Below are 15,298 nucleotides of genomic sequence, written 5' to 3'. Positions count from 1 at the left end.
TTAAGGTGCACCCTAAGAAGTTTTTTTTTTTTTTTTGTGGTAGGGCGTTCAATCACTACGGTTTCCGATGGTATGGTTCACGATCTGCTTCAGTTTGGAATAAAACCCTAAAATGATTTAGAAAAACAGATGAGTGGCATGGATACATTATATATTCTTCAAGTTGGGCCCCACAGTAAGGGCCACACCATCCTGGGTGAGGTGGGCTTCTCACCTAATCAGCTTCAGTCAAAGGGGCTAGGTCTGCACCTGGAGCTGGACACAAGACGACTCAACTCGGCAAACTCGTCCGACTCATTTAGATCTGACTCGATTCGAATTAAGTGGGTGAGTCAATCTGAATAAAGTTAACTTCACCCAATCCTAACTCAAGCCGAGTCGAATTCGAGTCACACAGTAACTATACTCAACTCGACCTAAAATCCAACTTCATACTGACTCGACTCGATTCAAAACTTGACTTGTGCATATATATTATAAAAAATAAAAAAAACTCAAATATGACATTTCGGATTTGAAATCCCATGCAGCTGATAGAGAGGCTGCAATCCTGGTGAGTGAATCTAGGTTTTGAGTTGTGATTTAAGCCCATGGATACCCACTGCACCCGACCTAACTTGGTGCTGATTCGACCTGACGCGGTATTTGTGACTGGGTCAGACTTGGTCTGATCGGGTCAGGCATGCTGAACTCGGTATCGAGTCAAGTCAAATTTGGGTCAACCCTATTTCAAAACCGGATGGGGTCGACTCAGCCGTAACTCATTCTGAATTTACTCTATGCCCAACTCTATCTGCACTCGTAGCCTGAGATGAAGGGATCGAAATCCTGCCATATGGCATGGATTGGGTGTTACCCGGGTAACATCACTCTGGGTGTTACCCTTAACGTAGGGCCCGCCCTGATGATATGTTGCATATCCACTCCGTCCATCCGTTCTTACAGCCCATTTTAGAACATGGTCCTAAAAATTAAGCATATACCACAAGAAACAGTGACAACCGAAATGCTCACTATTAAAAACTTCCCAAGGCCCAAGTAACCATATCCTTAATGTTTAATTTTCATCCAGCCCGTTGATAATGTTAAACAAAACTGGATTAAGGGAAAATACAAGGATTAGATTAATTCAAAACTTTCGTGGTATACAAAAAGATTTTAATAGTTATTCACCATCTCTTCCAGTGTTGTAGCTCACTAGAGATTTGGATATGCTTAAACTGCAAAAATGGATGGGTGCATTCATCGAGGTGGGCCCCACACGGTAACGGTAACACCCACTAATCTTTTACCCGGGTAAAACAGCTAATCCGCTCCCTGTCTGGTCCACCCACGTAGACCTGATAGAGTTCAACAATGCAGTTGAGTATGCCTTTTTATCTTTTGTGTTTCTTTTCAAAGACAGGCAACTAAGCTAGTTGATTTTTGTCCTGGCGCGTTGTCAGGTCCATTTGGACCTGATAGATGGAGTGGATATTCGTGCAATTAGTTGTGGGGCCCACCTTCATGGGTATGATTCATATTCCATCCACCTGAAAATGTGGGAATCCCCAGGAATTAGTATGGTCTGGTCGTAAGTGCTCTACACGGTTGTATTGGTTCGACCTGAAATTCAGTCCTGTGTACGTGTGTATATTGCCAGGCGTGCTAAGAACTAAGCAGTCACATATGACCAAGAATACAAGCAGTTTGGTCATCCAATCAGCCACTCTACCTACAATTTAACAATTTGTGAAGGGGAGAGTGCATCTTTTTTAATAAGTTCTTTTTACGTTTCAGATGAAATTTTTTCTTTTTTTATCATGATCGTAGAGATAATACAATAAGTATAACTTGAGAGGCAAAAGAACTCAATTATATAGAATGAAAGTGAACTTACAAAGGATAATTTATCAGCAATCCAACATCTTTAGAATAGATGATGGATGTCCTAAGGTCTTCCCTAATCTAGAGATTGAGGCATAGAAGCTAATATCACTAAGTAAGAATTCATAGATTTGGAGTCCAACACCGAGGTTGTGGATTAAACTAAACTCATTCTGGCATACTAGAGTGATGCATTGGACAAAAGTGGGGAGACTAATTAAGCTACACTAGTTGATCCAAACTTATTGGATTATGTTGGATGGAAGTGGAGTGGCTAAACTAGGATAAGCTAAGATCGATGTCCATACTGGATGAAAAGATTTTATAGGTAGCATTGAACTAAATAAGAGATCTGTTTGTTTAGATTGGCAAGAGTCACGAGCTCTTCATTCTCTACAACTTTTATAAACTTCAGTTAAGTGGTAGCCTTCACATATGATCACTTGGCTTTCGGGATCGATGGTCCCCGATTAGTTAACAACCTTGACTTGATACACTTCTATTTTGAAAAGATACTAATTAACTATTCATTGTTGTATTTACTTATATTTTCATTTTTAGATGGTTTTCTCTTATTGTAGCACTACTTAATGGTCTATGACTATGCATGGCCAATTAAATTTGATCATGTGTCATTAGATATCACCGCCTTAGCATTACACCGAGTTATGGGTGCTTGTTAGACGTTTTTTGTAGGTTGTCTCTTCTAGTTATATGTTATTGAGAGAATGATTGCCATTAAGGTTTTGGTCGTGTGCACATATTTGGGTGCTATGACATTCCTAGCATGAAACATGTCTCTGATAGAAATGTATTGCAAATTCTAACAATCTCTCTCTACACTCAATGAGTGCCCTTTTCAGCTTCTGTATGAATATGCCAACACGTGGCAACATCTTATTTGTTGGAATTGGATATGACAGGCCAGGTATATGTAGGATCTATAGTATAAATTCTCCACATATGTTCTTGATTAGTTATACCTAGTAGGCATCTCTCATGTGACTACCAGAGTCACACTAATGAGAATCTTTGGAACATTTTCAAAGAATCCAACTTTTCTTTGAAATTGAAAGCCTAAACTCCAAACCCTCTATAGTTGACATATTTGTTTGAAATGACACAATAAGATAACTAATTAAACACCAAGTGCACTCTTTAACTAGAATAGAAAGAGGACCCGATTGCACCTAGTAGGGCATGTTAATGAAAAAGCGTCATGTGGGTTCTCAAGTATGCGACCCTATTTGGTTCGAAATTCAGTATGTGTTAGCAATGTTGGGCATGCCAAAGTCCAATGCGGCTCAATCCGAATTGAATGCCTTTGAGTCCAAATGCCGAGATATATAGAGAAACTATGGGTGGTTGTCCACGTGGGTTCTCAAGCGTGGAACCTTATTTGGTTCGAAATTCAATATGTGTATGTAATGTCGAGCTTCCCAAAGTCTAATGCGGCTCATTCTGAACTGAAAGCGTTTCACCCCAAGTGCCGAGATGAATAGAGAAATCATAGACAGTTGTTTAATTATGACTAAAATTTTAGATTGATTGTCTACTCTGGCACATGCTAAAGAGACAAGACAATTTGTGAAGGGGATAATTCATCCTTCTAATAAGTTTTTTTTTTTAAAAAAAAAAAATTTGAAATGAGTTTTCTCACTTTAATAGTAGATATTGATCGATTAAAACAGTGTGAGAATAAAAGAAAATAAATTACATTAATGAAGATGAACACTTACAAATGAGATAAATAATTCTTAGTGATTCAACGACTGTGGTGTAGATGGCAATTGGCAATGTCATAAAGCTAAGATCTTCCTTAATCCAGGGACTCGAACATAGATGAAAGAAAATTACACTAAAAAAACAAAAGGAAAAATGTTTCCCTTAATTTAGGAATCTAGGTGCAGAGAGAGAATGAGTATATCATTGATGAAACTACTCCTAAGCTAAAGTCAACCCAATATGGCAGTATAGACTAACTATATTACATTAATTAAGTTAAATTTAGAGTTAAACTAGGATAAATAATGTTACAAAACAAAATAAAATTTCCGACATAAAATACCAATTTTGTCCTTTTTACTGTGAATCACGTGTGGGAGCGTACGTTAGCCTTTTCTTTTGCTTTGGACGTGTACGTGCTGGACTCAACTCAACTAACGTCCAAAAGTTAGGTAGCTATCTCGGATGCAGAATATGTACAATCGGACATTGGATGTACCCGGATGTACCAAGGTGGGTGGGACCCCTGACTGTGGGGTTTACATTAATGTATATGCCTTAAATCTACACCGTCCAACCATTTTGAAAGCTCATTTTAGTGCGTGAATTAAAAATGGAAGCTGATTAAAATCTTAGGTGTACCACACCACAAGAAACGATGGTGACTGAATCTCTACCATTAAAAACTTCTTAGATTCCACTAGAATATTTATTTGCCATCTAACTAGCTGATGTGTGGTTGAGATAAAAAGGCATCTAATAATCCTAATTCATCAAATAAGTGTCCAGATCTCAGAAATTAAAATCATTCAACCGCTCTGATTTTAGTGTACTGCTTATCTACAATGGGCCCCACATTTCAGGCGGTTCAATTTAGTTGATCGATGACACATTCAATTTCTGAGTCCACGTGTATCAAACATGAACAGGTGTGCAGCCTGGGTCGGACGCGTCTTTCCTGCACAAGGATGCCGGATGGGGCCCATGGAAATATATGTGAGAAATCCATTCCTTCCATCCGTTTTTTGAGATCATATTAGGATGTGCTACGAAAAATGAGACGGATAAAAAACTCAAGTGGATCACACGAGAGGGAAAATTGGGAAAAGAAATTCTTACCGTTGAAACATTGCTGGGCTCCATCTTGATGTTTATATGCTATCCAAACCGTTTATAAGGTCATTCCCAGTGGGATGAAGTGAAAAAACGAAAAATATATATTGATACAAAACTTTTATGGCCATAAGAATTCTTCAACTGTGCTCACTGAATTCTCACCGTTTCCTCTCGTGTGGCCCACTTGAGTGTTGGATACACCTCATTTTTGGTCACACGCTCTAAAATGATCTCTCAAAACGGATGAACGGAGTGGATTTCTCGCATACGTTTCAGTAGGCCCCACTCAGCATCCTTGCGCAGGAACCCCCTTGGAAAGGCATTTGCAGGAAATCCGCGTCAGCTGGGTCGGAGTAACCCCGAACCCGACGGTCCAACCTGAAATCGACACGCTTACGGAGCCGTACACTAGTGGTGGGCGCGCGTGCAAATATAAAACACGTGTGTGAATCTAAGGCTAACATACGAATGGGGATGATGATTAGAACTTCTGCCACCTCACGGCCACGAATGGCCTCACTGTAATCGATATCTCAGGTCTGACACACGCATCATATCCCCGTGTGGATGTGTACGGCTCTCTCACTCGCGTGGAATTCGGAAACCACACGTGGACACATGGACAACCCAAGAATCGATCTATTCCGTCCATTAAGTCCAGCCCACACTTTAAAGAGTGGCCGCCCTAAAATCACACAACTATGATGATCCTAACCAACCGATTGATGGGACGGTTATGATCACCCAATAAAACTGGTTCCAGAAATAGGAGAAATCCAAATTGATGGTTCAGATGGTCCACCGGGCCTGTTTTCAATAAGAAATCTTGAACGTCCATTGTTTTACTGATCAAATGGCTAGACCGCTGGACTCATCCAATCAAATTGATTTTTGCAGTGGCCCATGAGACGTCCAATTGTCGTAGTGGACGGTTCAGATCACTTGATTGGACTGTCAACGAGTGGGACACTATAACTTATCTTGCTCGAGGAGCACCCTTCTCAAGAAAGCTAGAACGGAGAGGGTGCGTAGGATTTCGGAAGGGAAGAGCGAAGGAAAGATAACTTACGTCGGGGCGCAAGATAGCAACGAGTGGGAGCAGCAGCAAAGAACCGGCGATCGCTGCTGGATAACTTGCGCAGTGGTGAACAGAGCGCTTGCTCCAGGATTGCCTCTTTATTCCATCAGCGACCTGGGGTCTTAATTATGATTGTCTGCGGACTGGAAAAACATTAGTTCTAGATTTCTGCCATTTTATAAATGGTGGTGACTCTTCAATCCTACACATGTCGGAGTCGTTTATCGATCTGAACCGTCCAAATCGTTGACCCATTCGTGGATGGAGCATAACCCAAAAACTTTAAGGATAAGATAATAGGACTGTCTGATTCTGCTCTCGATATTTGGATCGCTTGATATTTTACTTTCAACCACTTATTTCATACCCACCATTTGAACGGTCTGGATAGCCATTCACAAGTGCCACATGTAAAGACGTCACACCGTCTTTAAAATGGTGGTTAACTATCAGAAGAGTCGTTTCCATAAGCCAAAGGCATCGTGATTCGCTTGAGTAAAAAGAATACAGGGCTGGGTGAGTCACTCACATTAATCATTGCGTACACGGATTGCGTAGTGAGTAACTCAGTACGCTATAGGGTACTGTGTAAACTCGTTGGTGGCCCACCGTGATGTTTTTGTCTCATCCACACCGTCCATCCGTTTTACCAGCTTATTTTAGACGTAAACCCAAAATCGAAACGTATGCAAAGCTCACATAAACCACACCACATAAAACAGGGGCGTTAATGACGTCCACCATTGAAACCTTCCTAGGGCCCACGGTGATTTTTATATTTCATCCAACCTGTTCATTAGGTCGTACAGACATGGATGAAGTGCAGAAAAATATAATCTTGATGCAAAACTTCTGCGCCCACAAGAAATTTTCAACCGTAGCCGTTCAATTCCCACAGTTTTCCTGTGGTATGGTCCACTTGAGCTTTGATATGTTTCAATTTTGGGATTATGAACTAAAATGATCTCGTCGAACGGATGGAAGGCGTGGATAATCCGGACACATCACGGTGGGCCCTACAGTACCCTATAGTGTACTGAATGAGTATGCAATCCGCCTCCAATAATTGCTACCTTTTGGATCTGCGGATACAGGAATGCCATCCTATAGCGGTGAACATTGAACTGTTAGATCCGTGTAACCGGATCGAAACCGTTGGATCGGTCCAATTTGGTCCTGTTCCAGGATGCTAACGGTCCAGTTCCGATTCCAAAAATCCCAAAACCGTTGGTTACGGTTCGGTTCCGGTTTAAGGCCATGTGGAATCGATCCAAACCGTTGAACCGATCCGAACCGTAATGGGGTATTGTTCAGTATAAGCCATTGATTTCTATTGTTCTAAATTCATATGCAAAAAAAAAGATGGTCAAAATCACCCGTCCATTTTTATTTTTATATGGTGGCCCTTATGAAATGGGGTGCACAACATGGACGGTTCGGATCATCTGTACACAAAGGATGTGACTCCAATGAGTGGCGACACACGCTAGATGCTAAATCGCGAAAGAGGCACAACAAATCGAGAAAAATAAGAGCCATTCTGAATTTACAGCTGTCAAAGATTTATGGATGACGACCATGATGAAAAAGTAAAGGTGAAGATTGACAACTGAAAAGTAGTCCACGGACTACTAAAGTGAATTCCGTGTGTGTTGATGATCGGAACCGTCAATTAGGTAGGCCCCACAATACATAGGCCATAGGAACTTTATGAGTTGCTGCAAATTATTCCATCCATTAGATCTATGAACAAAAATCATGGAAATCATTGAAGTCCATTTTTCAATGGTTAGAATCTTCTTTTTCAAAAAAAACCCAGAACTGTGGAACCGGTCCGGAACCGAACCGGTTTTCACGATCCAGTTCTGATTTGGTTCTAGGGTGCAAACGGTCTGGTTCCGGTTCCAAAAATCCTAGAACCGTAGGGAATGGTTCGGTTCCAGTTTCACCCCAAAACCAGACCAAACCGAACCGTGTGCACCCTTACCATCCTAGGTGGAAGCGGATTGCTGTGTACCACACGCACCACACACCAGCTATATAGCTGATGTATTGAGGTCAGCAAGTTCTGTGGGTCCCATCATGAGGTACGTATTATATCCAAACCGTCCATCCATTTTGAGAGCTCGTATTAAGGCTTGAGATGAAAACTAAGACAGATCTAAATATAAAGTGGAACACATTGTAAAAAGAAGTGGGGGATTGGACTTCTAGCATTGAAACCCTTTTGGGGGTAATAGAAGTTTTGGATCAATATGAAATTTGTTTTTCCTCTTCATACAGGTATTTGTGACCTTATGAGCAATTGGATGCCACAAATTTTTTAACAGTGAAAATCATTATCCCCGCTGCTATTTTTGGTGTGGTCCATTTGAGCTTTGGATATGATTTATTTTCGTCTAATTCTCTAAAATGATCTCTAAAAATTGATGAACGGTGTGGATATAATAAATACATCATTGTGCGGCTCATGTAACTTTGATCTCATTTGAGCCGTTCGTACAACTTGGAGCTCGAGGAGCGTCGGTGCTCGTCTTCGCACGACAAGTATCTGCACCAGCTATATAGCTGGTGTGTGGTACACCAACCAATCCGTTTCCATCCTAGGTAGAGAAAAACTTAGATACTCTGGCAGAGAGTGATGGATGATACACAGACACTTGGAAATTACTTTTAAATGGACGGGAGTTGTGGGTAAAATCTGTTACCAAAGCTCGGTAGGTTCCACTGTGATGACATCCACTCCGTCCATCAGTTTTGCCGGATCAATTTGCCACATAAGCTGAAAAAAAGATACAGATCCATAGGTGGACCACACCACAGGAAACAGTAGATTTTGATCTCACATCGTTAAAAGCTCAGTAAGGCCCAAAGAGGTTTGGAATCAGGATGGAACTTAGGGTAACTGATGTAGAGAGGGCCATAGACACTTTCATGTCTAAGATGGATCAGAGAAGGCCCGATCAGAGACAAAAATCATCAAGAGCGTCGGAACCATAAAATAGGCATATCTCGCAAACTGGAATGAGTTACTCGATGTACCATATATGATTTTGGGGTAGAACGAGCTAATTTAGCCAACCAACCTGGCTATGACAGGTTGCCCATGTCGAAATTTGCGAGATTCCATCCTATTGACGGTGAAATTCCATGTTTAGTTCCGTTTTTACTATAAATAGTAAGTTTTAGTTTAATTATAACTCTTCATTCGTTGGGTTTTAGGAGTTGTGTCCAACATGAAAAGTGTTTAAAATAATTAGGAAAATAACGTAGTTAAGCCACATATGAAAATTACTACAAAAAGTAAATTTACTATTTATAGTAAGTTGCGAATTTATAGGAGTTTTAATTTTAGTTTGTTTCTGATTTCTTTCTTATTGCTTGGTATCCCTTTTTAAAGGGTTGTGAACTTGTTTTTATTCATGAATTAATCTATTTCGAATTTTATTAGAATTTATTTCTATTTTCTTGCTTTCTTTCCTCGTGGATTCGAGAAGTCTTTGTGAGGAGTCCAGAGAAGCTCCGTGGATTCGGAGTAGTTATCCTTGAGGAAGACGGTGATCACCCTCATCACGTTCATCCCTGCGTCAGTAACACGCAGCTCGTGTCAATTTAAAATTGTACATTTGTTATATAAATAATCCAAATATAACTGTCCAATTACTTGTGACAGTTTAGATATATCATGTGTTAAATTATCTTATTTATACATAAAATAATATTTACGTGTAATAGGATATATATATATATATATATATATATATATATATATATATATATATATATATATATATATATATATATATATATTCATCCACCCAAATTTTCACATGTAACTCAATGACAATGATTTCCACAAGGTAATCGGTTTTAATTTGAGTTAATATATGTTATTGTGTCTCTGTCACAAAGCATCGTATGCAGCCTGATTAGCAAATAAACCATCATTTTATTTTATGTTGGAACTTTCAAGGAGATGGATTCAATGGTTAAGATCAATTTTAAACAACTGATTTATTTGATTTCACGGCGACTTTTCATCCACCTAATGAGTACTATACTAGCATTCTCCTCAACGCATGAGAGTTGTTTACACATAACAGGTACGCGAGCATTCTCCTCAACACATCAGGGTTATTTACACCCAACCTGTCATGGAATATCGCAAGTAGCATGCCGTAATATGTCAGCACACTTGTAAAGATGAAAAATAGTACTCATGAACCACAAAAGACATATAGTGAGTATTCAAAATATAGTGAGAATTGGCTGTTTGATTTTATTTTATTTTTTTCCCGGGGGAATTGGGTCAGTATCACTCTTAGGCATATTTGATTTGTGTGAGTATTTACCTTTTGAAATATTTTTTTTAAAAATTTTTTTTTTTGAAGGATTGACTTAAATTTGTTGGCCCCACCATGATGTATGTAAGTTAGTAATGTTGTTCATTTGTTTTACCAAAACATTTTAGGGCATGAGCCCAGAAAGGATGTAGATCCAAAGCTCAAGTGGCCCATACCATAAGATCACAGTGGTCATAAAACTTCTACAATTGAAATGTTTTTTCTTCCTAAATCTTAGAAGACAACTTATTTCTCATCTAACTTTTGTTTTTTTTTTTTGGGTTAGCTGGTTAGTCTACACCCATGTCAGTACACACACTCCATGTTAGCCACCCCTGCTAGGGACCCATACCAAGACCTCAAGTGTTGAAACGAGGTATCTCTACTCAGTTTGCCAGTTGAGCTATGGATCTGGGTGTTATTTCTCATCTAACTTATTCATAAGATCACATAGAAATAGATAATAGAAAAACACAAATATCAATTTGACCCAAAACTTTTGGATCCTGAAAAAGTTTTTAATAGATTTTGTGTGATGTGGTCCACTTCAGCTTTACATTTGCCTCTATTTTTTGGCTCATGCCCTAAAATCAGCTAGCAAAATGAATGGACGGCATGGATAGGCCATACACATCATAGCGGGTCCCACATGAAATTTACATCCCTTCTCAATTTTAGCATTCAAAAAGAGTGTTTAAATTTAGGTGGCAAATAATTATTATTTACTTTCATTTATTTACATGATTTATAAAACAAACAACGGCTAAAAGAAATAAAGAAAACAAGTTGAATTTAAACCCCAAGCTATGACCATGCAATTAATACCATCTCAATCATTCTTTTGGTAGCCTTTTTTATTAAAAATTCATAAGCCAAAGGTTATCACTGCACCATAAAGTCTCAATCATTCCTCATTAAGTGCAATGGGGATTAAGTACCATCCTTGACCATTCTGAGCGCGAGACACACCAGGGCTCCAAGGGACACGGGACACTGTGATGTATGGCTTTTATCCATACTGTCTCTCCATTTTTCCATATCATTTTAGATTATAAGCCCAAAAGTAAGTCAGATCCAAAACTCAAGTGGACCTCATAGTAGGAATTAAATGCCAAAAAAATCCCTGAGGATCATAGAAGTTTTAGATCAGATATTTGTGTTTTTCATTCATCAAGGTCTATATAACCTTATGAATAAGTTGGATGGCAAATAAATAATATGGTAACCATAAGAGGCCTATCCTGTCCTGATCGAGCTTAGAAGTGGCCGAGGTAGTACCTAATCAGCATCCACTTAAGTGGCTATAGTTGTATTAAAAATTCATCCTCAGGATCAATGCGCTTACGACAAATTGGATAAAAGAAAAGTTGTCTACAGTGTCGTTTGGGACGTTTTATGCACTGTGTGTAGCACCTAAACGGTTTACCTCATTTTTTTGGCTCATGTCCTAAAAGTCAGCTACTAGAATGAATGGACAGAGTAGGTCCCACGTGAAATTCACATCCCTTCTCAATTTAAGCGGCAAGCTATCACTATGCAATATAAGCTCAATCATTTCTTGCCAAGCAACCACCTTTTTATTAAAAATTCATAAGCCAAAGGCTATCACTACACAATAAAGTCTCAATCATTCTTTCTTAAGTGCAGCTAGATTAAGTACTACCCATGCCCATTGGAGCTCATGAGAGGCCAAGGCTTTTATACACACAGCCCCTCTATTTTTCCATATCATTTTAGATCATGAGCCCAAAAAATAAGTTAGATCCAAGGATCTAGCGAACCACATGTAAGGGATTAAATGTGATGTAGAGAGGGTTGCACACAGTTACAGGGCCAAGATCGATCAGAAAAGGCTCCGTTGAGGATAGAAGTGATTCGGACCGTTGGACCTTAATCCAGGCGTAACTCACAATTTGGAATGAGTTATCAAACGTAAAATATATGATTTTGGGATAGAACGAGCTACTTTAGCCAACCAACCCGGCATAGCAGGGTTATGTAAGCCGGATTTGCAAAATACCACTAAATTAATGGTCGTTTTCCTATTTTAATTCTGTTTTTACTATAAATAATAAGTTTTAGTTTGATTATAACTCTTCATCCATTGGGTATTAGGAGTTGCGCCCAATGCGAAAAGAGCTTAGAAAAATTAGGAGAACAGCTTGGTGAAGCCAAATATAACACTTACTATTTTTGGTCGAAAACCTTGTGCACTAGTAGACATAAATAGTAAGTTGCGAATTCTAAGAGTTTTAGTCGTAGTTAGATTCTGATTTCTCTCCAATTGCTTGATATCCCTATTTAAAGGATTGTGAACTTGTTTTTATTGATTCATCAATTAATTTCGAATTTATTAGAATTTATTCTTATTTTCTTACTTTCTTTCCTCGTGAATTTGAGAAGTCTCTGTGAGAAGTCGAGAGAAGTTCCGTTGATTCGGAATAGTTATCCTCTTGAGGAAGACAGTGCTCAACCTCACGTCCTTGACTGTGTCAAAATGTTAAAAAGATTTTGTGGACCATAGAAATTTTGGATCAACCCGATATGTTTTATATTCATCAATATTTATAATATTTATAACCTTATGAACAGGTTGGATAACAAATAAATAATAGAATAGGACCTAAGAGCCCTAACCTGTGCTTAGTTGAATAGATAGAAGTAGTACCTTACCACAACCAAAGTCCATCCAAGTGACTGTATTAAAAATTCATTCCCATGATCAATGCTTTTAGGACAAATTGGAGAAAGAAAGTTGTCTACGGCTGTCATTGTTGGAAAGGCTAGTTTGGGCTTGGACAAGTTTTGTACACGTGTAGAGCACCCAAGGTAGGTAGGGTCAATATAAGTAAAATCTACTCTGTTCATTAATTGAGAATCACTATTAATAGAGGTAAGCCAGATAATAGCTGTTTGGCGTTGCCTGCTTGAGTTTTGTTTAAATGGGTTTGATGGAAGATATCTGCCATGTAGTCTCACACACAAATATATGGTTGGTATTCCATCATCATTACTCCATTCGTTGTGGCCCATATGAGTTGTGAATCTAGCTGATTTTTTGCCTCAAGGGCTATGATGGTGGAAAGAACCTGATAAAGGGAGCAGATGTTGTATATAGAACCAGGTGGGTCCCACAGACTTAAGTGTCTTACGGACTGCTAAAAAAGGCATAGTACAGTATTACAGTCTAGTAGGGGTGTACGCGAACGGAATTAGCTTGGTTAGCTGGCTCAACTCGACTCCAAACAGCTTAATCCGACTTGGTTTGAAGCTAAGCTCGAGCGGAGTTGAGCTGATTTTTTTAGCTTGAAAAAAATTCGACCGAACTCGACTCTGGCTCGGATTGAACCCTAACTCGAATCAAACTTGGATCAATCTAGTACGGTGAGCCGGTTATTTTGATGTTGATGTTGCTCACCAAGTGTTTGATGAAATGACTCATTGAGAGTGTTGGCTAGTGGCAAGGAAAGTATATATATGAAATAAATACCGTTTTTACTTGATTTTGATGTTGCTTATAAGGTGTTTGATAAAATACTTGTAAATAGCCGCTGTTATTCTATATATATTGAGAAATTAAAAGTGCATAACATGTGTTTCCGAAAATGTTGCATATGCATGATTTTGGATCGAACTTGCTCAAATTGGCCCAAGCTGCTGACCGAACTGAGCTGAGCTGGCCAATCAAACTCGAGGACTGAGCCAAGCCGAGTTGCCGAGCTGAGCCCAGCTCAACTCTGTTCGACTCAGTGTACACCCGTACAGTCGAATCACCTTCGAGCACCGTTGAAAGGGGGCGTATTGCTTGTGAACCGGACAAAAGAGATATCTCTGTACCCAGGGCTGTGTGGGGTCCATTGATATCTCCGTGACAAATCCAGGTCCATCTGTTTTTAAAGACCACGGTAGGAAATGATTTTAAAAATCAGGAGATCCAAAACTCATGTAGGCCACACCACACGAAACAGCGGGGATTGAACGCTTGGCTATGATAAACGTTTTGTATCTGGATGATATTTGCTCCTATAGTTTATCTGAGTGGTAATAATTCTATGAACGGTTTGGATCACATATAAATATCATGAAAAGCTCCAGGATGGTTTCAACAGTACACGTTGCTGTTCCCACTGTTTGGTTGGTGTGGCCCACCTGAGGATCTTCCTGAAAGAGCACTTCAACGGATGATCACATAGGCAGAAACGTATGGTAATTACTGTACGTTCGATCTGTGTGGGGCCCATCTATCACGTGAATGTAGAATCTATACCGTGAATCTGGCGTACCTCCACGTTTTCACCATACATGCAAGAATCGTCCTGACCAAGAACTAGGTGCGATGCACGGCAGTGGAAATGTACAATCAGCTGTACAACGCTGTCGCATAAATTAGTTTGCGAGCTGCCTGATTTTTGGTGTTTGCATTCATCCTGGTGGGGCCCACTGAGAGTTTCCAGGATGATACGTCAGTCTCCCCAATGTCAGCCGTTGCTTTCTTTGGTGTGGCCCATCGAATTATGGATTGGGGTTGGACTCTTTTATTATTATCTGTGCCTAACATGTGGTGGGCCCCACCATGAAGAGGACAGATCAGGCTGGGCCATGCACTAGGCAGGCAACTACGTCAAAATCAATGAACAGATCTGACCGAACATACAGATGCGGACGACACAATAAGTACATCGGCCTGATTATCGATGGTGGGGCCCACCATTCCGCGACTGAGATGTCCAACAAATGTGCGGCATTGGTGGAAAAGACAGGGATGCATGTTAGGATAGCCGGCAACCGGATATAGGTGTTCACACCAGCCATCCATCGCTCTCTGACAGATTTAGGGACGGATCAGATCATGTATGTGATCAATGTGGTTTCTGCTAGGCTGTAGAAGGTAAGATGGATGGAATAAACGGTTCAGATCTGCCAATAGGCTGAGAAGGAAACCTGGGAAAGATTTTATGGGCCGTCTTAACTATTTTTAAAATTGTGAACCACCTGACGATGAACCAGCCTGTTTCTGGACCAGGTCATATACGTGGTCGGATCCATCAATGGACGGCTCAGATCGTCCTAGGGTACGCTGCAAAGGCACGTGTACCGGTGTGTAGATGGGATGCCTCGTACACGTGCGTAGGCTTGGGCGCTTAACAAACCTCCTTGGGTAGCACGCGGG

General features: G+C 39.9%; 1 protein-coding gene across 1 annotated transcript in view; it reads right to left on the bottom strand.

The window, feature by feature from the left end:
* The window catches only part of LOC131227708 (protein DETOXIFICATION 21-like), a 52,159-nt gene extending 46,241 nt beyond the window's left edge, over positions 1-5,918 (bottom strand). The window contains exon 1 of the mRNA XM_058223511.1: positions 5,773-5,918. The gene's annotated coding sequence lies outside the window, so the exon portion shown is untranslated. The remainder of the gene's footprint in view (positions 1-5,772) is intronic.
* Positions 5,919-15,298: the final 9,380 nt, after the last annotated feature.

This window comes from Magnolia sinica, chromosome 15 (assembly GCF_029962835.1).
Source record: "Magnolia sinica isolate HGM2019 chromosome 15, MsV1, whole genome shotgun sequence".
NCBI classification, from domain to species: Eukaryota; Viridiplantae; Streptophyta; class Magnoliopsida; order Magnoliales; family Magnoliaceae; genus Magnolia; species Magnolia sinica.
Note: the sequence above shows the minus strand (reverse complement) of the source record. Positions and strands in the feature narration are given on the sequence as shown.